The 26662-nt window shown below is 43.0% G+C and overlaps 1 long non-coding RNA gene across 1 annotated transcript; it reads left to right on the top strand.

Annotated features, from left to right (window-relative positions):
• Positions 1-1508: 1508 nt before the first annotated feature.
• LOC137547963 (uncharacterized) lies at positions 1509-26448 on the top strand. Its single transcript, XR_011026650.1, has 3 exons — positions 1509-1582; positions 24646-24806; positions 24889-26448. It is a non-coding gene; the product is annotated as an uncharacterized lncRNA (long non-coding RNA).
• Positions 26449-26662: the final 214 nt, after the last annotated feature.

Raw genomic sequence — 26662 nt, forward strand, 5'->3', positions numbered from 1 at the left:
TGACTGCTTTTTGGCTTCATTCTATATGCAGACCACCAATATTTAAAGATGCAGCTGACTGCATGTATAATACATTTTGTGTGTGGGGGGCCGGTAAAAAAGCCTTAGGGGGCAACATTCGGCCCACGGGCCTTAGTTTGAGGACCACTGCGCTACAGTGACATCATGAAAGCTCTTTCAAAATTAATTTTGATATCTGACCAAAAACCCAGCAACTACAGTGAAGCTGTAGGCTTGAAGAGTAATATTAGCTCCATCCAGTTTGTGATTTTGGAATCCAGGATGGTTCACGTTGCCAACCCTATCTCAAAGTGTCTGCAGGCTAGGGAAACCAACATTGGGGTCAATTCATAAAAGTTTAGCGAATGCGGTAATGAGTAGTCGGTAATTTACCGCATGTGGTTTGAGTAAAGCTAATTCATAAAAATTTACTGCAAAAAAATTTACCACAATTTTTTTCTGTTTTTTTTTATTGCAGTAATAGTGAGGAAAGAGTGCGGTAGTAGTCGCAAAACTACATAGAAGCTTAATTTTTTAAAAAAGGGAGTAACCATGCAAATATTACCGTCCTCCAATCACCTTATATATATAGCTGGTGAGATTGTTAACTCCACCAGTAATTTAACAGAGATATGGAGCCTTTTGAATGTCCTGGAATTTCTAATGATACAGCGCAGAAAGAGGGAGTGCAGAAAGGTGGTTTTGATACATCTAAAATTTTTCAAACCCGTACTGTACTAGATAATTTTACTGACCAAGAAATAAGGGTTTATTCCGTTTGTCCCGATAATGTTCCAATTGTATGAACTTATTGGTGGACAGTAACATAAGAGACCAGCGTGGCAGACCTGTTTCAGTGCTTGTGAAATTATCAACCGCACTCCATTTTCTGGGTAAGGGATCCTTTCAACAAGTGTGTGGAGAAGTAATCTGGATATCACAAGCAACCTGTTTCAGAGTTTTAATGGTAGTGATAAAAGCAATTTGTTCATTAGCCCCTCGATTTATATATATATATGCCATGAAATCAGAAGGGGTAGGATAGAATAGAATACAAATCTTGATTGTCCTTGTAATAACCAAAATTGTACAACAAAATTCTAAAGTGCAATTTTCCAGCAAAAGCAAAACAACATACCGTATATACTCGGCTATAAGTCGAGAAATTTTGGACTGACTCAAAGTATAAAAGTGGGGGGGTCGCCTTATACTCGAGATAGTCCAAAATTTCCCCACTTATAGCCAGGAATAGGGGAGGCACCTCTTTCTCTCCACTTTCCTGTAATACATAGCAGACAGCTTACTGAAAATCCCCCTCCCTCCCAACACCATGCAAAGGAGCCTCTTGTCACTATCTCTCCCCCCTGTGTAATCGCTAAAGTGGAAGCTTCTCACTCACTAATCCATCCAAGCGTTTCTCTCTTCTCCCTGTAGTCACGCTGGCTGGGCTGTGTGTGCATCAGCTCACAGCTACGGGTCCCGGCGATGTCATGTGACTTCATGTATCACATGACATCGCTGTAGCTTATACATACAGCCCAGCGTGAATACAGGGAGAAGAGGGCTGCGTTCGGATGGATTAGTGAGTGAGAAGCTTCCACTTTAGCGATTACACAGGGGAGAGAGATACTGTAGAGACAAAAGGCTCCTTTGCGTGGTGGTGGGAGGGAGGGGGATTTTCAGTAAACTGTCTGCTTTGCAGCGCCGGGATATCTCAGTGAGTGATGGCTTCTGCTTCAGAGATCACACAGAGGGGGGAGAGGTAGAGAGAAGAGGCCTCTTTGCATGGTGGTGGGAGGGAGGGGGGCTTTTTAGCAAGCTGTCTGCTTACACTGCTGGGAAGAGGAGATGGGATAGCTATTGCCCACAAGTGACTGCACAGGCAGGGGGGCACAGGGGCCTCACAGCAGGAGCCACCCAGCCAGCAGGACACAGGGGCCACCCAGCATGAGCCACATAGCCAGGGGGACACAGGGGCCACACAGCCAGGGGAAACAGGGGCCACACAGCAGAAACCACACAGCCAGGGGAACACAGAAGCCACACAGCCAGTGGGACACAGAGGACACACTACTAGAGGGGCCATACAGCCAGGGGGACAAAGGGGCCACACTGCTAGAAGGGCCACACAGCCCTTAACTTTGCTGTACAGACTTATACTTGAGTAATTAATAAATTCCTGTTTAAAAGGGTCAAATATTGGGGTCGACTTATACATGACTTGTATCCGAGTATATACGGTAACATTCCATTCCTACATACATTGCATTGCACACACCCATCGGATCAACATGACCACTTAGCAGCATTTAACATAGTAATGGCCGAAGGATAAAAACTGTTCTTTAATCTATTTGTCTTCGTTTTTATAATTCTAAAATGTTTTCCAGAAGGCAGATGTTCAAATAACAAACGTCCTGGATGTGAGGCGTCACTTAAAATTTTCTTAATATCGGAAGGAGTAGGTTGATGTAAAATGAAAATGTTATCGCCTCGCTGGGATGCCTAACGTGTTGGGGGCTATTGATTGTACACATGTCCCCCTTTTGCCACTCAAAAACAAAGAACATATCTACAGCAACAGAAAAAGTTACCACTCTACTAATATACAAGTGGTTGTAGATCCTGAAAAGGCAGTCCGTAACGTTGTCACTGGGTATCCAGGCTGTGTACATGATGCACACATTTTAAAAAATTGTCGGCTGTATGAGGCCTTTGAAGCAGGCCAAATGCATTCAGGATGCATACTTTGTAAGTTTACATATACAGGTGTCATTGGGATGTATTTTTTTTTGTATTATGTCCATTTTTTTTACTTCTTTAGGCATACACATGTATTAATTGAATCTGAGAAAGCCTTGATTTCTAAATGGTAGTTTAATAAGAGTGTGGACTGAACTTTGCTCCTTTTTTGACATGGCAGCGGGCAGAAAAAAGCCTAGCATAAGCCTCTCTCACTACATGAGCGTGTATCCAGAGAGGCTGAGTGTGCCAGTCTCCTACACACTCATGTAGTAAGGGAGGCCTACGCTAGTCTTTTTCCTATGCACTGCCATGTAATAAGAAGACTGAACTTTGCTCCTCTTTCGACATGGCAGTGTACTCAAAACACTCTAGCGAAGGCCCTGTTACTGCATTAGCATGTAGCAAGAGAGGCTGAGTGTGGCAATCTTCTTATATGCTCATGCAGTAACGGCCTACGCTAGAGTGTTTTGAAGGTGCACTGCCAAGTCAAAAGGGGACCAAAGTTCAGTCCTCTTTTGACATGACAGTGCGCTCAAAACACTACATGAGCATGTAGCAAGAGAGGCTGAGCATGGCATGTTGACCTTACTGATCATTTTCTTCTTACCTTTTTACTAGGAGATTCTGGCTATCCCTGTTTGTCTTTGAACTTGTTTCCAGTATTGAGACCAAGCAATGCTGCCAAGGTCGCATATAATACTGCGCACAGGCGGTCATGATTGCGATCGACGCCGAAAAGGCTTTTGATTGTATCTCATGAAACTTTGTTTTTGGCTGCCTGGATGGATTTGGCCTCGGTCCAAACTTCATCAAGAGGATAAAAATTCTATGCTCAAACCAAAAAGCGCAATTGACGATTAATTCCCATATAGCCCGACGCTTTTTTGTCAGCAACGGGGTAAGGCAAGGGTGCCCGCTCTCCCCACGCCTGTTTAATATTTGCCTGGACCCCTTGATGCAAAGAATCCATTATGAAACAAAGATAAAAGGGATAGAAGTTGCGGGGAAAAATATTAAATCTTTAGCCTATGCTGATGACCTATTGTTGATATTAAGAGACTCGGCAGAGTCATTAACCACTTGATGACCCACCCTTTACCCCCCCTTAAGGACCAGCGCTGTTTTGAGTGATCTGTGCTGGGTGGGCTGTGCAGCCCCCAGCACAGATCAGGTTGCAGGCAGAGAGATCAGATTGCCCCCCTTTTTTCCCCCCTATGGGGATGATGTGCAGGGGGGGTCTGATCTCTCCTGCCTGCCTGGGTGTTGCGGGGGGGGGGGCACCTCAAAGCCCCCCTGCAAGGCGAAATCCTCCCCCTCCCTCTCCTACCTGGCCCCCCCGGCGATCGAGGCTGCACAGGACGCTATCCGTCCTGTGCAGCCAGTGACGGGACGTCCCGTCACATGGCGGCGATCCCCGGCCGCTGATTGGCCGGGGATCGCCGATCTGCCTTACGGCGCTGCTGCGCAGCAGCGCCGTACAAATGTAAACAAAGCGGATTATTTTCGCTTGTGTTTACATTTAGCCTGCGAGCCGCCATCGGCGGCCCGCAGGCTATTCACGGAGCCCCCCGCCGTGATTTGACAGGAAGCAGCCGCTCGCGCGAGCGGCTGCTTCCTAATTAATCAGCCTGCAGCTGGCGACGCAGTACTGCGTCGCTGGTCCTGCAGCTGCCACTTTGCCGACGCACGGTATAAGCGTGCGGTCGGCAAGTGGTTAAGAATGTGTCAGTCTCTCTTTGAGGAATTTGGAGCTTGCTCCAATTTCAAGATGAATAAAGAAAAGTATATAATCCTCGACCTTGGCAGCAAATGTGTAACTATAGAAAAAAATAAAGGGATTTAATAATTTTATTTGGAAGCAATCCTTTAGTTACCTCTGTATAACCTTATGTAGGGATATCGATAACCTTTATGCCCTTAATTATAAAAATATGATTAAAGAATGTAAAGGTAAATTAAAGGGCTGGGAATGCCCTTTTTTTAGCCCCTCAGGTGGAACGGCAATTATAAAAACTTTAATTTTGCCCCAAATCTTATTTACAATGCAATGCCTCCCCATCGCCCTTTCTAGCAAGTGATTTAAAGATTGGCAGGTTCTATTTCAAAATTTTATTTGGGCCAGATATAAGCGTAGAAAAAGTTATAAAACAATCTCAAGAGATAAGAGAAGAGGAGGTATAGCTGCACCAGACATAATGACCTATTATCAGAGCATCTAGAGTTATTGATTGGAAAATGCACTCCTCTCAGATAATAAAACATAAAATCTGGCCCACATTAGAAAATGAAATAATAAACTTTGAAGAAATCTTCAGTTGGCATCTCTCCACAATCAAGGGAAAATTAAGGGGGACAGCGCATTCACTTATAACCCCAACTCTTAGGCCTGGAACCCACTGAAAACCGCAAACGCAAAACGCAACCGCTAGCGTTTTGTCTGAGCGGTTTGCAAGCGGATTCATGCGCGTTTTTGGTCGTGTTTTGCAACATTGTATTTTTTTCCCCAGCGGGTGCCTAGCGTTTTGCGTTTTTATCCTGATTGGTCCTGTGAATTATTTTTCATTTTGTTACAGTGTGCTGAACCGCAAAACGCTAGCAAAACCGCTCAGTTTAGGTTTGCTGAGCGTTTCTGCTAGCGTTTCAATACTTTACATTGAAGCGCTAACGCTCCCAAAATGCTGCAGGTCCTGCGTTTGCGTTTCTGGGAAACGCAAACGCTCCTGTGGAAGTTGCCCCATCCATTAACATTAGCCCAGCGTTTTGGCAAACTGCTAGCGTATCGCAGTGCTGCCAAAACGCTGCCAAAAGCGCTCCTGTGGGTTCCAGCCCTTAAGGTTTTGTTTAATATGATCAAAATTTGGCAAGGGAATCCAGGGCTCTCTCCTATGTCTGCAATAAAGGGAGATCCAGGTTTCTCTCCCATGTCTACCTTTATCCTGGTTCATGGCTGCAGGTTTGAACCCAAAGTCGTGTTTAATCAATTTTTTGGGAAGCAAAGAACTGCAAATACCTAACTTGTTAACTGATCCCAACATTGGGAGTAATAAGGTCAGCTGGTGGAGGTTACAAGTTTATAGCTATATAAAAAAAAAATAGTCCGCTCAGAAGAGAAATCAATGTGATAGAAAAAAATAATGATCCTTAATAAAAAACCCTCCTAAAGTTATATCTGTCATGCATGATTTTATAAATGATATGTATCATAGTAAATTGCCAGAAGAGTGACAAAAATGGGATCAGCTGATGCAGAGTTCTTTGGAGGGGTTGTGGCCCATTGTCTGGGACAATGGGCCACAACAATGGGAATCTCGGACAGTGACCTACAACTATTACAATATGAGATAATTACGTAATCTTGAGTAGTGTGGCACCCTTCCTTGCTTCCAGATGGATGTGCCTCGGTCCGTCTACCAGCACTGCAAATATTATCAACTTGAATAAAGATGACCGGCACCATCCGTATTATAATGCTCTTTTATTAGATCAAAGATCTCATGTAGCCATCCAGCTAATATAAGATAATTACCAAATGGTATTGTACACCGGCATGTATGGGGAGATTTTCATCTGGGGGCCGGTGTTTGAGATGTGGGGAGGGGGGGCATAGAGAGCCATATGTGGTAGAGGTCCCCGGTGGTGATGAAGTTATGGCAAGACTATATTGGCTTCAGCCGTTCAAGGACTGATTGTGGTTTTAACATCTCCGCAATCACAACCATTTTTTAAATCGTTGGGCCAAATGATTTTCTCAACGTACCCTTCCTTCGGTTTTGTGTTTCTTCATTTTTGCTTTTTTTATATATAATATAAAGTAGTTGTTAATAAACTAAATAGAAAAATATTTGAAGGCATAAGGAAGATCTTCTTTTCAAACTGTGATGCTAACTCCCCCGACCCTGGAGAAATGCGATCAGACTCCGTGTAAAGATCAGGCTATAACCTGGAAAGGTATGCAGAGCATTATAAGCGAATGGCGGCCGATACACGTCAACTTCCAATAACCATGCATTTAATGCAAATTTTCGTGCAAATAATGTGAAAATTTGCTTTGCTATCCGATGCCATTGCAAAGCATTATATACAAATCATGGCCGATACAAGTAAAATATCCCAAAAAATGAAGCAGGACCTCAAATTTTTTCATACCAATGCTTACGAATTCACTTTAAGACACTTAACCACTGAACGTGTTTGGATCCAATTTTCAGAATGTATTTTGGTTGAGGACATTTGTATTGATACAGCTTAAAGACAAGTAGTGAGTCAGGAAGTTTATGCAGATAAAACCATGTATCCTACACACCGTGGACTTTTTTTCAGCAAATATAAAAGACAGTCAGACAAAAAGGTTCATAATCTCACAGGGATCATGTCTTCAGGTAATTAAATTTCCTCGAGATGAGAAACAAGGAGGATGTGGTTTTTCCACTCAAAATTTACATCACAAAAAGTAAGGCTGGTATCACAATACAGAGATCGTGATTGTGCTATTAACCTAAGAGTGTGCTGTGAGCCATGTGTTTGGTGATCACAGCTGTTCAACTGCAACTTGGATAAATGGTTTCGGAGACTGGCGTGATTTAATGCCTGGTACACACCATACAATTTTCCATTAGATAGGATGTTAATTTCCAACAGATCTGATCTGATTTTGGTGTTTTCTGATCACTTTTATACAAATCGATCAGAAAAACGATCGGAAATCATATCGGACCTGACATATCTGTCAACCCATCTATCTGACGGAAAATTGCATGGTGGGTACCGGGCATAAGCCAAGCTGTTCATGCTCATGAAAGTTCACAGCAGCATGTCTGCTTGTATTGTTATACAGCACTTTAGAATCAAGGAAAGAATGGATAAAAAGAATGCAGAGGAAATGCTACGTCAAAAAAACTTTTAGAGAAAGGTCCAAGAAAGTCGTTAATCTCACGTTAAAATTGACATTGTGACAGAAATTCAGAACTAATAGGAGCACCCAAAACTGGAGTATTTCTGTCTATGATTAGCTTTTTGGCTAAGTTTGACCCTGTTTTGCAGAGGCTGCTTGACATGCTGAAGCCACAGAGTTCAAGATGAGATCATTCAACTCATGTCAAAAAGGCTAGAGTAAGCGATATGGACAAAACAAGACATTTCAAAAGGGATCAATTAAGCTAAGTCTTCCGTTGTGTCACAATTGAAACAAATACTGAGGGAATCATAACTGGAATCAAGATTACTGAATATTTTCTTGGCTTTCATATTGTAAGTGACCAGACAGCTGCTGGTCTTGAAACAAAACAGTATTGTATTGCACAGAAAAGTTTAGATATTGCACACTGCCAAGGTCAAGTCTATGACAGAGATGCTAATATGAGCGGTATTTACTCCGGAGTACAAGCAAGAATATTACTGAGGGAACCTTCTGCACAGTATATACATTGTGCTGCACACAATTTGCATCTTGCACTTAATGACTCTGAAGTCTATCCCGGAAATTAGGAATTTTTATGATATAATGGAAAAAACACTATACTTTGATGATAGTGTGAAGCATTCGGCATTACTGTCCCAAATTGGCTCAGATTTCAAGTCTCACAGTAATGTCACTTTAAAAAGGTTGTGTCCAACACGTTGGTCTTCACAAAATAATGCCATTGTAGCATTGAGATACTGTTACAATGACATCATGAAGGCTCTTCATCTGACCAAAAACACAGCAACTACAGTGAAGGCTTGAAGAGGAAAATTGGCTCCTTCAGGTTTGTAATAATCATTTTGGAATCCAGGATGCTTGACGTTGTCAACCATATAGCAAAGTGTCTACAGGCTAGGGAAATCAACATTGCATCAGCTGAAAAATGCAGCAAATACAACTGCTGAAAAATGCAGTAAAGGCCATATCCAATTTAAGAAACAACTATGAGGGGACCAAAAGGCATGCAACTGAGATTTCAAGGCAGTGGGGTGTATCTGTCATGTTAGACAAAACAAGTAAACTGAAAAAAAAGCAGTTTGATGAATTATGTGAGGATGAACGATTAGCAGATGCTGAAAAAAGTTTTCAAAGAATGCATTCTATTGCACCTTAGATACAATTTTAAACCAGCTGCAGGATAGATTTAGCGGTCTAAACAATACAGTTAAAAGATTTAAAGCCATTCTGCCTACTACACGTGCATCTGCATCTGATGAAAGCCTTCAAAAAGAAGCAGAAACTCTTGTCAAGTATTATAACATTGACTTTTCAACAGCTTTTCCTCTACAACTTATATTGTTCAGAGCTTGTCCTAAACCTCAGATTTCGAGCTTGGTCACGATGGAAGCTCTGACAAAGTTGCTAATAGTGGAACACTGTGTTTTATCATCCAGTTTTCCTGAAGTCTGTGCAGCAATCTTGCTTTCTCTAACACTACCAGTTACTACTATATTACTGTTGCTACTGCTAAACATTCATTTTCAAAACTGAAAATCATAAAAAGCTACTTAAGGAGCACAATGGGGCAAGAAAGTTTATGTGGCTTGGCTAGGTTAACCAATAAGAGAGAGAGCATCAAAATTAAACTTGGAAAGAATAATAGATGAATTTGATGAAAGGAAAGCAAGGAAAATGAGCTTCAGTTAAAGTTGACATGTGGCACAATGAGATAGACAGGTGTATATATAGTGACATGCATAGTCACTTATGTCTGCTTTGTAAATATTTATACATAAAATAAAACCTTTACATATCTAAAAAAAAAAAAAAAATTAGGAGTAGTAGGACAGATACAATTGTTTATCTCACTACTTTATTTTGATCTCTTGTTTACTTCAAAGTGTACTACAGCTTAGTAAAAATGAAAGTGTTATACCTGGGGCTTCCTCCAGCCTCCTCCGCACAGATTGCTCTTACGCCGCCGTCCTAAGTCTTCTACTGTGCTGGTACTGGGTCCCATAACTTCCACCAGTCACGGCCAGTCTGACGCAAGGGGAGATACTTAGAGGGCGCGCTTTTCTCTTGTGCAGACTGGCCGCGACTGGCTGAAGTTACAGAACCGATACTGGAGCTGGAGAAGGCTGAAGATGGCGGCGTTGGAGCGATCCGTGTGGATGGTCCTGGAGGAAGCCCCAGATATGTATAACACTTATTTTTTACTAAGCTCTGGTTTCCTTTAAAGAGTATATCTGCATAGAAAAATACACATACAAGTTGACACCTTTCTGTGGGTAAGATATGTAACGACACTCAGTAAGCATTTTTTTCTTTACGCTATCAACCTGTATCTGTCAAGGCTCATGCTATGTATAATTTAAGAATCATTAGGTACAGTGGAGGAAATAATTATTTGACCCCTCACTGATTTTGTAAGTTTGTCCATTGACAAAGAAATGAAAAGTCTCAGAACAGTATCATTTCAATGGTAGGTTTATTTTAACAGTGGCAGATAGCACATCAAAAGGAAAATCGAAAAAATAACCTTAAATAAAAGATAGCAACTGATTTGCATTTCATTGAGTGAAATAAGTTTTTGAACCCCTACCAACCCTTAAGAGTTCTGGCTCCCACAGAGTGGTTAGACACTTCTACTCAATTAGTCACCCTCATTAAGGACACCTGTCTTAACTAGTCACCTGTATAAAAGACACCTGTCCACAGAATCAATCAATCAAGCAGACTCCAAACTCTCCAACATGGGAAAGACCAAAGAGCTGTCCAAGGATGTCAGAGACAACATTGTAGACCTGCACAAGGCTGGAATGGGCTACAAAACCATTAGCAAGAAGCTGGGAGAGAAGGTGACAACTGTTGGTGCGATTGTTCAAAAATGGAAGGAGCACAAAATGACCATCAATCGACCTCGCTCTGGGGCTCCACGCAAGATCTCACCTCGTGGGGTGTCAATGGTTCTGAGAAAAGTGAAAAAGCATCCTAGAACTACATGGGAGGAGTTAGTGAATGACCTCAAATTAGCAGGGACCACAGTCACCAAGAAAACTATTGGAAACACATTACACCGCAATGGATTAAAATCCTGCAGGGCTCGCAAGGTCCCCCTGCTCAAGAAGGCACATGTGCAGGCCCGTCTGAAGTTTGCCAATGAACACCTGAATGATTCTGTGAGTGACTGGGAGAAGGTGCTGTGGTCTGATGAGACCAAAATAGAGCTCTTTGGCATTAACTCAACTCGCTGTGTTTGGAGGAAGAAAAATGCTGCCTATGACCCCCAAAACACCGTCCCCACCGTCAAGCATGGGGGTGGAAACATTTTGCTTTGGGGGTGTTTTTCTGCTAAGGGCACAGGACAACTTAATCGCATTAACGGGAAAATGGACGGAGCCATGTATCGTGAAATCCTGAACGACAACCTCCTTCCCTCTGCCAGGAAACTGAAAATGGGTCATGGATGGGTGTTCCAGCACGACAATGACCCAAAACATACAGCAAAGGCAACAAAGGAGTGGCTCAAGAAGAAGCACATTAAGGTCATGGAGTGGCCTAGTCAGTCTCCGGACCTTAATCCAATAGAAAACCTATGGAGGGAGCTCAAGCTCAGAGTTGCACAGAGACAGCCTCGAAACCTTAGGGATTTAGAGATGATCTGCAAAGAGGAGTGGACCAACATTCCTCCTAAAATGTGTGCAAACTTGGTCATCAATTACAAGAAACGTTTGACCTCTGTGCTTGCAAACAAGGGTTTTTCCACTAAGTATTAAGTCTTTTATTGTAAGAGGGTTCAAAAACTTATTTCACTCAATGAAATGCAAATCAGTTGCTATCTTTTGTTTAAAGAGTAACTGTCAGGCTGCAGAAGCTAATTTAAACCTCTATTCTCCTGTGTTAAACAGTTTAGAAGGAAGCTCAAAAGCCATTAGTGAAGATAAACATTTCAGTTACCTTTGATGTGTGCTTATCTTAATGTCTGTTATAGACCCATAAAGACGCAAGCCGCAGCTAAACTGCAAAGCATTCTGGGGCCCTCCCCTCGGCTGCTAATGAGACGGTACAGCAGCTTGTGTAATCAGTCCAGAGCGTAGCACTGATAAATCTCCGGGCAGACTACACTGCAGGAGTCAGCTATTGTTCCTAGCCACATGGCTCATTAATATTCACTGCACACCGTGTTGTTCAAGAACCAGCTTATCTGTGATCAGAAGCAGGCAGGACATGACGACACATTTGGCTTCACAAACATGGAGCCTGCCATGAGCTGTCAGGAGCATCTATCTCTGCATATACTATATACAAATTCTGTGAAATCCAAACGTGGACAGTGAAATGCATATGTAATGTAAGTACAGCCAATCTTTAGCTACTGATATATGTGTTTATTTTCTCTGAGACCCTATACCTAACAGCTCCTCTTTAAGGTTATTTTTTCGATTTTCCTTTTGATGTGCTATCTGCCACTGTTAAAATAAACCTACCATTGAAATTATACTGTTCTGAGACTTTTCATTTCTTTGTCATTGGACAAACTTACAAAATCAGTGAGGGGTCAAATAATTATTTCCTCCACTGTATATGTTTTTGCAATAGATAGAGGAGAAACACTGCTCACCACTCGGTCTAACCAGCCAGGACCAGGATAAGGGTATACAGTCAAAACAGTATCAGGTGCTTGGACATGTTTAAATGAAACCCAAGATGAAAATAAATCAAGATAAACAATTGTATCTACCCTACTACTCCTGAAATTTGATTTAATAAATCGAAGATTTTTTTTTTACTTTCTTTGAAAGCGTGAAATGACATGTGACATGAGAGAAACACACACATTTAGTACTAACGCTACTAAGAAATTATCTGAAAGACACACCCTCCATCCTTGCTTTTTTTTTTTTTTTTTTTTTTTTACAGTACAGCGAGAGTTAAAAAAAAAACTTGAGTACTGTAATCTGTACAAAAAAAAAATGTCAAAAAGCCTAATTTGTGCCAGTTTCCTGAAAAGTAAACGGATGCTAAAAGCCTCTTATCTATTAGAGAGAAAATACATTGTATGGTTTTGGTGCAGGGAAGTTCAAAGAGTCGTTACTTCTGCTTCTTTTTCACCTTAAAAAGCAGAGTGCGGATTCTAAACAGTACCAGTGACTGCCTGATGTAATTTTAAAAATGAAGCTAAGAAACATAAAATATAAATGACACTTTTTTTTCTATACTAATAATGTTCTATTTATCATCTTTACTACATATTCAATTATCTCTTAAGGGAACACTATCAAAGAAGCAATTGTGTTCCAATCAAAAATAAAGGTAAAAACAATTTAAATAAAGGACACACAGCATATATTATCTGTGTGCCTGGAAGAAAGATTGCCATAGATAGCGGTTGACACAGGAATAGTCCACCTTTGTAGGAGTGGTCTATAGCCTGCCTCCCACACCCAAACGTAAGTCACAGGGCTGTCACAGTAAGATAGTTTTAGGAGCAAGAGACAACAGCTATCACTCCTATTTCGCCTGGCCAACACTTTGTAAAAGGAGCAAGTGTCAATCCCTCCTTTTGTGCCTGTCCTGTACTTCTGTACACACGCTTACACTGCCGCAGTGGCGGCGCCAGGGGGGTGCTTGGGGGTGCTCGAGCACCCCCTAGAATTGTCCAAGCACCCCCAAAGCACCCCCTGGAGTGAACTGACTTCAGGCGTCTAAAAGACGCCAAGTCAGTTCACACACCGGCAGCACGGAGCAGCAGGCAGGGCTACGGTAAGATGGCCGCCCGGAGCCCTGTTCTGCAGACTTCGGGCGGCCATTTTCCCGTAGCCCTGCTCTCTGCATGCAGGCAGGAAGTCTCGTCGTGACGTCGGGAAGGAAGAGGATCGTGGGCGCGCGGGCGCTGCGCGCCACAATGAGGTCGGGACTCGGGACGGGAGGTCGGGAAAGAAGGTCTTCTGGCTGTAGGTGAGTAAATGGGTTTTTCTTTTCTTTTTCAGGTGATGCGGATTGTGCATATTGGGGTCATATCTGCCACGGATTGTGCATATTGGGGTCATATCTGCCACGGATTGTGCATATTGGGGTCATATCTGCCACGGATTGTGCATATTGGGGTCATATCTGCCACGGATTGTGCATATTGGGGTCATATCTGCCACGGATTGTGCATATTGGGGTCATATCTGCTACGGATTGTGCATATTGGGGTCATATCTGCTACGGATTGTGCATATTGGGGCGATATCTGCTACCGATTGTGCATGTTGGGGTCATTTCTGCTACCGATTGTGCATATTGGGACCATATCTGCCACCGATTGTGCATATTGGGACCATATCTGCCACCGATTGTGCATATTGGGACCATATCTGCCACCGATTGTGCATATTGGGACCATATCTGCTACCGATTGTGCATATTGGGGCCATATCTGATAACGATTGTGCATATTGGGGCCATATCTGATAACGATTGTGCATATTGGGGTCATATCTGCTAACGATTGTGCATATTGGGGTCATATCTGCTACCGATTGTGCATATTGGGGCTATATCTGATAACGATTGTGCATATTGGGGCCATATCTGATAACGATTGTGCATATTGGGGCCATATCTGATAACGATTGTGCATATTGGGGCCATATCTGATAACGATTGTGCATATTGGGGTCATTGGACGTGTTTTTTGTTAAAATCTGCTCACATTACGTGTATTTTCTTGAGAAAACCTGCACAATTATGTGAATTTTCTGGGAAAAGGGTCACCAAAACTTGGGCCCTCTGTCTTTGCGTTGCACTTTTAAAGGGAACCCGAGGTGAGAATAATATTGAGGCTGCCATATTTATCTCCCTTTAAGCAATACCAGTTGCCTGGCTGCCGTGCTGGTCCTCTGCCTCTTATTCTTTCAACCATAGACCCTGAACAAGCATGCAGCAGGTCAGGGGTTTCTGACAATATTGTCAGAACTGACAAGATTAGCTGCATGGCTTGTTTCTGGTGTAATTCAGTTCACTACTACAGCCAAATAGATCAGCAGGGCTGCCAGGCAACTAGTATTGTTTAAAAGGAAATAAATATGGCAGCCACCATATCACTCTCACCCTGGGTTCACTTTAAATTACAGTTAGCCCCGCCCTCATCCGGTCATGACCACGCCCATTTTTTCGCCGCGGCGCGCTTCGCGCGCCGCAGGTTGTGGCCACACCCATTTTTGGCGCGGCGCGCTTCGCGCGCCGCAGGTCGTCAGCTCCCCCGGAAATTGGTCCAGCACCTGCATAGCACCCCCTAAAAAAATTTCCTGGAGCCGCCACTGCACTGCCGCATCATTGGATGTTTCCTGTTGCATAGCAAGTGATTCAAAGGAGGGTGGAAGTGTTCCATTCTGCGGGCAGAACCATTTTGAATACATTTCAGTGTAGGTGGTGCGCAGCAGCTGGCAGCCTCTGTGGTGATATTTCCACAAGAGCTATCAGTGTCTTCAGGAGACGCTGACTTTCAGGTACATGAAGAAAAAGAAAACACTGCCCACCAATAATATATGCTGGCTTCTCTAGTTTTTAGATTCATTAATGGAGTTGCCACAAAATTGCTTTGTTTAACAGTGTTCCTTTAAGTTTATTTTCACTTCAGGTTTACTTTTAAAGCAAAAAATGTAGGTTTAATGCTGTATGATGTATGGCTGTATGATAGGTTTAATGCTCATATGACTGACACAGTATTTCTGTGTTACAAAAGCCAAAAATCTATAACCTTATCTCTCCCCTGCCCTCAAAAGCTGCTCTTTGCCAAGCAAGAGTTTTTTTATGACTAATTCCTTATCAGTGAGGGTTATTCTATGCAACTAGGTCCTGACTGGAGATAGACTATTTAGTAGAATGGTTAACTCTTTCAGGCACATACTGATGAAAAGTAACCCAGTTATCTGTATGCTTGGCACTGCACATAAGTGTAAGTGGTAGGATGCAGCAGAGCTTAGGGTAGCTTAGAAACGATTTGGTGGGGGAGGGGAGGGGGGGGAGAGTCCATAACAACCCCGGCACCTTAGACACACATAGGTTTTGTTAATTTTTTTCCTGATTTTTGTTCTCAAAATCTGGGTGTGTCTTATGGTCCGAAAAATACGATAGTCACAGATGAAAGAGAATTAGACAGGAGAAACACTCTAAATACATACAGGAAGTACTTTTAAATAGAGAGGAAATCTGTCACAATCTGCAACTGTTGGCGACGTCATGCATGAACTACCTTTGTTTCACCAGCAGATGTCATCGTTCTCCTCAGGGATTTGGCAGCATGAACTTCTCTCTGCCCACCAGCAGAGGGCTCACTCCACCAGGATTGGTATTTCCCCACAGACTGTTGCTAGGAGGTCTGGACTGTCACATGATCTCCCAGCATGGTATTTAACCTCTTGAGGACTGCAGTGTTAAACCCCCCTAAAGACCAGGACTATTTTTTGCTGAAATGGCCACTGCAGCCTCAAAGCCAAGCTGCAGGGCTGCACAACACAGCACACAAGTGATCCCCCCCCCCTTTTTCCCCCCACCAACAGAGCTCTTTGTTAGTGGGGTCTGATCACCCCCCTTGTGTTTATTTAGTTTTTTACAAATATTATTGTTTATTTTTTTATAAAAAATACTGTTTTTTAAATTATTTCCCTTCCTTCCCTCCCCGCAGCCGGCCAATCACAGCGATTGCCGCTCGGAGACTGAAGGCAGGACGGAGCTCCGTCTCAACCCCCCCCGCCCCGAGCAGGAGATGCTCCAAAACAGATCTCCTGCAAAACAGAGCCCCAGGACTTGACACCAATTGGCGTTAGGCGGTCCTAGGGCTGCTGCCGCAGCCACGCCCTTTGGGACGGTCGGCAGGTAGTTAAGACACACCTAAACATTCACCTGTTGCTAGCTCATGTTCCTTGTTTTAGCCATCCTGTTCCGAGTTCATTGTTCCTGGGGAAGTTCCTAGTTATCCTGTAGCCCTATGCTCTGTAGCCTTCCCATGTATGACCTTGTGCTTGTATTACCGACGATTCTTTGCCTAAGCGATTACTGGTATTGTTTGATCTCCTGGTTATGACTTATGCTTGTTGACCTTCCGCTTGCTTGTTCTTTGTGTCCTGCATTTCAGATTGTATAAATCTCTTGTGTATATATTGTATATATTTATCAGATTCCAGGGTCAGTGTGCACATATTATATACACTGGGTTTGCTCTGCATAAATCACCTTCATATTCATACTTGATCATTGTGGTTGTGCATGTATGCCTATTGAATACATTTGCCTGCTAGATATTGTTCATTGTTGCTGTGCATGAGTTTAATGCACAGCATATTACTTTGTATCATTACTAATAAAATCTCCATTATTCTTTATTCCTGGTTTTTTCAGTTCTTTCCTAATCAGTGACATTTCTGCCTTGTTGCGGGTTTGTGCGTTGCTTCATGTGCAGCGCACAATCTCCATGCAGTTTATTAAAAAATCTAGCTCGATTACGCCATAGCTACACTACTGTGGGTGCGACAAGTGCTGGATGTTGAGCTTTGGAGGGTGAAACCCATTGGCCCTGGACATTCTTTTAAAAACGTTTCACCAGCAGATGGCATTGTTCTCAGGGATTTGGCAGCATGAACTTCTCTCTGCCCACCAGCAGAGGGCTCACTCCTCTAGGAATGGTATTTCTCCACAGACTGGACTGTCACATGATCTCCCAGCATGGTATTTAAGACACACCTGAACATTCACCTGTTGCTAGCTCATTGTTCCTTGTTCTAGCCATCCTGTTCCGAGTTCCTGGGGAAGTTTCTAGTTATCCTGCATCCCTATGCTCTGTAGCCCTCCTGTGTATGACTTTGTGCTTGTATTATCAATGATTCTTTGCCTAAGCGATTACTGGTATTGTTTGATCTCCTGGTTATGATTTATGCTTGTTGACCTTACGCTTGCTTGCTCTTTGTGTCCTGCATTTTGTATTGTATAAATCTCTTGTGTGTATATATTTATCAGATTCCAGGGTCAGTGTGCACACATTATATACACTGGGTTTGCTCTTCATAAATCACCTTATGCAGGGAGGCCCTGCGACACAGTGCTGGATGTTGAGCTTTGGAGGTTGAAACCCATTGGCCCCGGAAATTAAAAAAAAAAAGTTCTTTAAAGGTGGCATGGACCTATGACTTATGACTTAGCGTGGAGGAGAAGGGTGAGTGACTAGAATTGCTGCTGTTATAATGTATTAAAATGCATATAGAATGGGTACTTGACATTAACTGTAACTTACTTGGAAGGTTCATTTTAACCAAAGTAAAATCTTTAGGTTGTTGAATGGCTACAGTTGACAATATTTTCAAACCAACAATAGTGGCTCTATGTAATGTATTTTTTCCTACACAGATGGCGAACTTTTTTTTTTTTTAATGGAGAATAGGAGGGCAGTTAAAAATTTAGAAGAGGCCATAAAAGTTTTTAAAGAGAAACTCCAACCAAGAATTGAACTTTATCCCAATCAGTAGCCGATACCCCCTTTTACATGAGAAATAGAATGATTTTCACAAACAGACCATCAGGGGGCGCTGTGTGACTGATTTTGTGCTGAAACCCCTGCCACAAGAGGCACTGAATACCGCGGTACTCTGGGCAAACTGCCACAATGTAACAATGTTCACAGACAGGAAATGGCTGTTTAAAGCTGTCTGTAACAGCCAGAGCAGCTAGAAACAGCTACATAACTTGCCCACAGTAACAATGTCACCATGTAATACATGTCAGAATGTGAATCTGGGAGAGGAAAGATTTTACAATGAGCAAACACTGACTAAATCATTTATACATAATTATTGTAAAAATGAAGCACTTTTTTTATTAAATTATTTTCACTGGAGTTCCTCTTTAAAGTTGTCAAAGTTTTTGACAGTTCACTTTTTATGAACTACTAAACTGTGTTGATTCTATTATAGTTAACAATCACTTATAATTGTGTTGCCCTAATTCTTCCTCCTATGATACCATAGTGTTGCAGCAGCAGACCATGTATATCCCCCGCAGTTTTCTGTTAAGTGCAACTATGTATTGTACATTGTTCCTCTTGCTCATACAGGTGTAATGCCATAAGTAGCCTTATGTCTGTGGTGCACAATGTGTTCAATCACTGAGTTCTTGGTATTTCAATATTGTTTATGAGATGAGAACCCCAAAGTCAAACTGAATGCCAAGCAATTAAACCAGCACCTAATCTCACTGCAGGGATCCTCCAGCAGATGTGCAGTCCAGTCTCCTGTCTGATGCCCTCTAATTACATGCGCTTCTACAGGTGTCACAGAGATGAGAGTTTGGTTGTTATAGCTGAAGATTAATCTTGGCTGCTCTGAGTGTAACACCCTCTCTACTCTGCTCACTATGATAGTGGGTGGTAAAGTCGGGTCTGAGATGGCTGTATATGATGGGGTCTGTGGGCTACAAGTAGTGAGGGTACATGTAGCTGCATATACTGGGTGGAGGCAGCAAACATTAAGATCACTGGTCCACGTAGGAAAGTGAGAGGGTGCTGGCACCTTTTTAGATGGAAACTTTTGTTTGGTGGGTGGAGTTTTCAAATGTAGCTTGTGAGCTGAAGAGTTGAGGGAACCCTGCTTTAGGCTGGATTTACAGTAATGCCTTGGGGTTGAAATTTTTTTTTTTTTTTTTATAAACCAGCTTACTATATCGCCCTTGTATAGACATTCACTTTGTGCAATGCAGGTTGCGTCATATGTCGTGGAAATGCATTTTTTTAACAGCACTAATGAAGCATATATTTATTTGACTGTAGCCCTCAATGTATATGAAAAAACATTTGTATAAGATTTAGAGTTGCAATCCTGAATCACTGTGTTATTTTTGGTGCATGGAACGCATTTCATTCTCCACTGTAATACTAGCCTTAGGGCCCATTCACACTAGAGCGTTTTCAGTGCGATTTCCGCATCGCCGTAAAAACGCTAGTGGCTAGAAAACCGCTAGTACAATGAAAGTGTATGGAATGGTTCTCATTTAAGCGTTTTGTGATTTGCTGAATCACAAATGCGTTGCTTGCAGCGTTTTTTGAGCGTTTCAGAGCGATTAGCGGTTTAATGTTAAGAATAGGGATGCTGGAAAATCGTTTACAAAACGCTGGCCTGTTCAAAATAAAAAGCGGTTTTCCAGCGATTTTACTCATAAAACTTCCTGTGCGGATGACATTTCCTGTCAGGAGAGACAGCCAGCGTGCAGCTAGGAGTGAGTACAGCAGGAGCAAACCATGGCTTGGTTTTGCAGTGAGGATTTGATTGCGAAGGTCCAGCTGCACTCAATGCTGTATGAGAAGGGATCTTCATCATATAAATTAAACAAAGGAACACTGTGTGTATGGGGTAATATTGCAAAAGACCTTTTTGAGGGCAACTGGGATGCTTTGCCACAGAGTGAGAAAAATGCAAAGAGTGTGTCACGATTGTGGAACTTTCCCCGTGATCAGCGCACAACGCGTGCGCTGACACGGCGTAGATCCTCCACAAGCGTATAATTTGCAGGCACCCAGCAAAAGGTGCTACGCACCTGTAGAGGGAAATTCCTGTCGGCAGATGGCGCTGGGGAGTGCAGAGGAACCAATCCTCTGTACCTCCACAAGTGCCAGACAGGAATTGTACGAAGCGCAGAATGCAATCGCAAGAGAGGCGATAGTGAATGAGTTTGAGCAAAAGGGATAGGTTGTATGTGTGTGCGCCAATCCAGTCGCCACTCCGCGACCGCGCACACACAACAGCAGATACGAAATAGGAACGCGATCGCACCTCTCGCGACGTGACACAAGGCAGAACAGAATAGAATACAAGGGTAGCAAAGGCACAGCAAATACAATAAGGAGATACGGAAAACAACAACCGCTAGCTAACCGCAAACACCGCACTCATTCGCAACAGTGCAAGCGGTTATGCGGGATCTCCACGTGATAAGCACAATAGAGACAAGCACGCCTAACTAACCATAAACAGACAAACATGAAACAGGGGACGCGAGCGCTTGCTTAAAGTGAACGTCCGGACTAAAAATCGACTCAGCAGCACTGAAAAGGCCTGATGTTTCTTTAACAGTTTCACAGCATCAGAACTTTGTTTCTCTTATCCAAGCCTCATTTTTAGCTGCATAGAAGAAAACTGCCCGGGCTTTTTTCCCCTGATGCTGTGCAAAGCATGATGGGATTTCTGATGTTGTTGCTCTCGTTCTGCTGTTTTGGTGCAAAGTTTTCTTTTTACATTTTGAATTTGACATTTAAAGCCTAGCGTGTGCAGCTGGGAGGGGTTATCAGGACACTGGACATTTGGAACTGTGTTTCCTGCTCCTTGTCACCTCCTTTCAACCAAAAAGATGGCTGCCCCCATGACAAAGATGGCAGCCCCCATGAATCACAAACATTTGCCTGTTCTTTTAAAACAGGGTGGGTAAAAAATTATATTACCTATCTATTCTAATTAACATAACTAATGTAACTTAATGACAGTATGTTTGTTTAGGCTGAAGTTCCCCTTTAACGGTTACCTCACCGAGCCTGTAGCAAGCGCAGCGGACAAGACAGACACACGAAAAACAAGAACTAGGCAGGAAGGATCCACCGCTCTTCCGCCAGAGCAAGTGTGATCCAAGCAGGAACATAGATCAGAAAGATCCACAGCCGCTAACGCTAGCGGCTAGTGCGATCTCAGCAAGACAGAACGATTCGCTATCAACCGCCGTTGGTGACAGCGCAATCGCGACCGACAAGACAGAACAGAAGGATCCCCAGCGCTTGCACAAAGTAGCTAGCGCGATCCCAGGAAACAGAACAGAAGGATCCCCAGCGCTAGCACAAAGTAGCTAGCGCGATCCCAGGAAACAGAACAGAAGAGATAGCTGGTAGCAACCGCTGCACCAGCTATACTCCAAGAACATAGATCAGAACCATTTCCTGTCAACCACCATAGGGACAGGACAATGGCAAACAGGCAAGACAAGACAGAACAGGCAATACAGATAATACAACCTGACTGGGCTAGAAGGGGAGCCAAAAGCAACCCCCAGGAATTAACTATACTAGATAGCAATGGCTGACACTCCAGCAGTGTCCATCAGGAACTGAGCAAGGAAGGGAAATGACCAGCAAAGCATTCTGGGAAACATAAAGCTCTTATAGTGCCAGTCATCAAAGAAGGCAGGTAGAGGATTTGCATAACGAATGTATGCAAATTCCCCAGCAAGAGAACAGAACAGAAACTTGCAATGAAAAGACAGGTCTCTGTTCCAGAGACCTGCAGCCCACAGACTAGAGGAATGGACAAACAGCTGTCTGCCTGTGCAGCCAGCTGAGCGGATCATCACAGAGTGAGTATACAATCCTCTTGATCCTTATAGGCCTGGTGCACACCAGAGGAGTTTTTCTGAGCGTTTTGAGTTTGTAAATCTGCTGCTAATGTTATCCTATGTGTCTCTGCACACTGGAGCAATGAGGTTTTGTAAAAAACATCATAGCATTACATTGGAAAGAGCTTTTGAAACCTCTAGCGCCCAAACGCTAGAGGTTTCAAAAGCTCTTCCCAATGTAATGCTATGTTTTTTTGTTTTTTTTTACAAAACCTCATTGCTCCAGTGTGCACAGACACATAGGATAACATTAGCAGCAGATTTAAAAGCTGAAAGCAGGTGTAAGGGCAATTCTAAAGAAAAGACACTGGCGTAGGGCCCGTGGTCGCAACTGTCGCCGGGGGAGGGGCCCGGGGGCCTGGACCCCCCCCAGGTACTGGCTCCCGGCGGCAGAGCAGGGTTACGAGAAGATGGCTGCCAAAGCCCTGCACTGGAGACTATTTGTGTCTCCAGTACAGGGCTTCGGGCGCCATCTTCCCGTAGCCCTGCACTCTGCCTGTCAGTGCGGGAGAAACTGGCTGCAGGAGAGGATCGTCACTGAGGAGCTGCACGGGGAAGGCTGGCTGCACGTCGCGGAGCTCAGGTGAGTGAATTTTTTTTTATCTGTACAGGTTTTTTTTTCTGGTGACTCCTCTCCACATAGCGTTTTTTTTCTGGTGACTGCTCCCCACATAGCGTTTTTTTTCTGGTGACTGCTCCCCACATAGCGTTTTTTTTCTGGTGACTGCTCCCCACATAGCGTTTATTTTCTGGTGAATGCTCCCCACATTGCGTTTATTTTCTGGTGACTGCTCCCCACATAGCGTTTATTTTCTGGTGAATGCTCCCACATAGCGTTTATTTTCCGGTGAATGCTCCCACATAGCATTTATTTTCTGGCGAATGCTCCCATATAACGATTATTTTCTGGTGAATGCTGCACACAACAATTATTATCTGGTGAATGCTGCGCACATAATGATTATTATCTGGTGAATGCTGCGCACATAATGATTATTATCTGGTGAATGCTGCGCACATAACGATTATTTTCCTTCAGACTGGCATCTTGCTACTAATTGCCCTATTTCCTCTTAGTGCTGTGTATGTTTGCAAATTGAACGTGGCACCCATGCTGCTGGAAAGCTGAATTGATATAGCCATGCCATGCACAGCTATAGGGATTCGGATATGTGTGTGCTTTGGGTGTTGCGGGGGGGCCCACATCCAGATTCCGCATCGGGGCCCACATCCAGATTCCGCATCGGGGCCCACATCCAGATTCCGCATCGGGGCCCAGAGGTTTGTAGCTACGCCACTGAGAAAAGAGATATGTACTGTATATCTGCATATGTATATTGTCTGGCTATCCTGCTAATCTTCAACCTCAGATCCTGAACAAGCATGAAGCAGATCAGGGGTTTTTGTCATTATTGACAGATCTGACAGTGTTTGCTGTATGCTTCTTTCAGGTGTGTTTCAGACAGTACAGCAGCCAGTTGGTAATAAAAGTAAAAAAAAGTCACTAAAATAGAAAACTGAAAACCGATTAAAAGTTGAAAAAATTAACAATTTTAATTGCAAACAAAGAAAAGACAATGGGTCAGTTTAAATGTAGTAGAAATATAGTAAAAATATAGCTTAAACATTGCTACTTGATGGGGCACTTGGAGGAACATCCTCACGTGGACGCATAAAGAAGGCCTTCAATAGCTCCCTTAGCTGCAGAGCAGAGTTAGATTCACGTATATGTGATAGGAAGGGTGCGAAAAGGCACGATTTGTGGGCCGTCATCCTCAGCATGCGTTCCATCCATATCTCGCACATAGTTATGGAGCACGCAGGTTGCTTTAACAACAGTCACGGCATTTGACGGTGACAGCATTATGGCTGTGTGGAGAATGCGCCACTTGTTGGCTATAATACCAAAGGCGCACTCCACCACACGCCTGGCGCAACTTAGCCACTTGTTGAACACAATTTTCAGGTGGTCAAGATTTCTTTGTGAGTGTAGTCGCATTACGTGCTCTGATAAAGCAAACGCCTCATCACCCAAGAACATAAAGAGGTTCTTCAGTTCCTGGAAAGTGGTTGGGGTGGTGGTATGTCCAGCTGTCCCATGCTAAGCTTGACCCAAAATCTGCTCCGCTGAAATATTCGTGAGTCACTACTACTGCCATATGACCCTACGTCCACATACAGGAATTTCAAGTTGGCATCGCTATAGAAAAGTATTTCTTGTAATTGAAATACAGGCTGCCAGTAGATGGTGGCATGACTAATCGCACATGTTTTCCGTCTACAGCACCAAGGCAGTTCGGGAAGCCATGCTTGCTCATAAATTCCAGTGCAATTTCCTCCCACCGCTGTCTGTTTGGGATCAGTAGATAATCATTGTGGAGGGCAATCCAAAGCTGGCGGCAGGTGTCTATCACGATGTAGTGTATTGTGCTTTTACCCAGTCTGTATTCAAAGTGCAAGCTGGCATAAGAATGTCCTGTTGCCAAGAACCTCGAAAAAAGAGAAAGTTTTTATTATTTTGTATTATTTTGAAAGCTGTCATAGTTGTATATATTAGTTTTTAAACAATAATTTTGTTTCTGTTGTTATAGTTATACGGCTTACAAAGAGGTGGAAAAATATCAAAAAAAATTTCGCAGAGAATTAATGAAAGATGAAGAAGAAAGTCGAAGTGACTCTGGTGCTTCCAGTCGTTAAAAAATATGTTTTATGGTGTACTGCAATTTCTACGTCATTCACAGGAACCGAGAGAGTAAGTTTTGTACAAGTAGATGAATGCCTATTTTTTACTATATCTATTGTGTTTCTTACACATTTTATTGTCTGCTTGTTAGGACTGAAGACAGCATCGAACCTCAGGTTGCCACGGAGAGCAGTGAAACAAGACACTCCACTGACACCGAGCGTGACATTTTTGATAGCGAAGTTATTAACGTTTCATGTGATGATAGTGACAATGCTCTTGTCCAAAGTGGTACTGAAATATGTCCCAGCCCCTCAACTATGTCTATGAGTTCAAATCAATCGAACAAATCTGTTCAGGCCAAAAAGCCTGCAAAGCGTACATAAAAAAAAATGCAAAACCTGTAACCAGAGCTGAGTACGATAAAAAAATTATGAGCTCAATAGATCAAGCAGTTGTATAAATGCAGAATTCTGAGGAGCTCAAAAGAAAGCAACAAAGCCCATGCTTCCAATTTTTACTTAGCATACTACCTACTTTAGAAAAAGTCCCAAAAGAAAAACAATTTGCTGTACGTAAATCAATAATGGACTGCATTGACAGTTACCTGTCCCCTGACACAGGCAGTTCAAGTGGCATAGTTGACTCATTTCGGAGTCAATATTCAGCTGACCATGTACCATATATGGTTCAACCACCCCCTCGCTACTATTCACACTATGTTCCTGAAGGCACACACAGACAACACCTTCAGCATGCCAGTAGAGAACCTGTCCCATTTCCCTACAGACCGCAAATGCCTGCAAATTTCACGAGCACTCACTCTACTCCCCTCTCTCTCTTTCAGCTCCTCTCTACAACCCACAAACACTCCAGCTGTACATTGCTTTTTATTCCAAAACAGTGTAGTTCCAGCAGCCAATAGGAGTGTTGCAACATCCACTCAGCCAATCAAATCAAAAGAAAACAGTTTTGTAGGCTAATGAGCCAAAAAACGCTGGAAAAACGCTTTGTATACCGTGAAAAATCGCTAGAAAATCACTAGGAAAAACGCCAGAAAATCGCTCAGTGTTTGCGTTAGCATTTTTAAGTGTGAATGGGCCCTTATAGAGCTATATTGATGCCCACTTAATGACTGGACTGTAGAGTACTGCCTTGAACACACATCAGATTAATGTTGCCTGTCTGTGATCGTGACACAACACCTCAGTTTACATTTCAATACCTTAAGGACTAGCCATGCATCATGTCACCATGATGGATGGTCAAATTCTGCTTATCGATGGAGGGGGTGGACCTTGGGCCAAAGTATAGAAGGTATATAGCATGTTTCATATATAATGTGTTTGGAATGGCATGCACACACAAGATGCTATGCAGAGGTGGTCAATGTAGTGGGTCTTGGCCGAAATCAAATCTGTATGCAGACACCTGTTAAAGAGGACAGGTATACAAAATATATATAATAAGGTCAACAAAGTGTGAGATCTCTTGGGGATTGACCTCACAAGACCTCTTCGGTGTACTAGAAAAGGCCATCGATACATTTTCACAGTTACGGACTACTATTCAAAATGGGCGGAAGCTTATCCCTTGCGAACAAAATCTGCACTTGAAGTTGCCCAAAAACTAATCAAAATTATTTATTGTCACGGCTGTCCCAGGCATATACTTTCATACCAGGGAAGGGAATTTGTTAAAGCGGTCTAACACCCAGCATTACAACTTTGCTTTAAAAGATTGCTTACAGCTTAGAAACTATTATGCCAGATTTTTTTAAAGCAGAAATTCACTGAATGGGTTAAACATGACATTTTAGTTTTGCATTTAGCTAGAAATCTGCATCCGTGCTTAGGTTTAGTTACAAATGTATCTTTGTTTGGAATGCAAAAAGACCTCTGAAAAGCCAGTCTGGGAAGCCCTCT

Source organism: Hyperolius riggenbachi, chromosome 1 (assembly GCF_040937935.1).
Source record: "Hyperolius riggenbachi isolate aHypRig1 chromosome 1, aHypRig1.pri, whole genome shotgun sequence".
Taxonomy (NCBI): Eukaryota; Metazoa; Chordata; class Amphibia; order Anura; family Hyperoliidae; genus Hyperolius; species Hyperolius riggenbachi.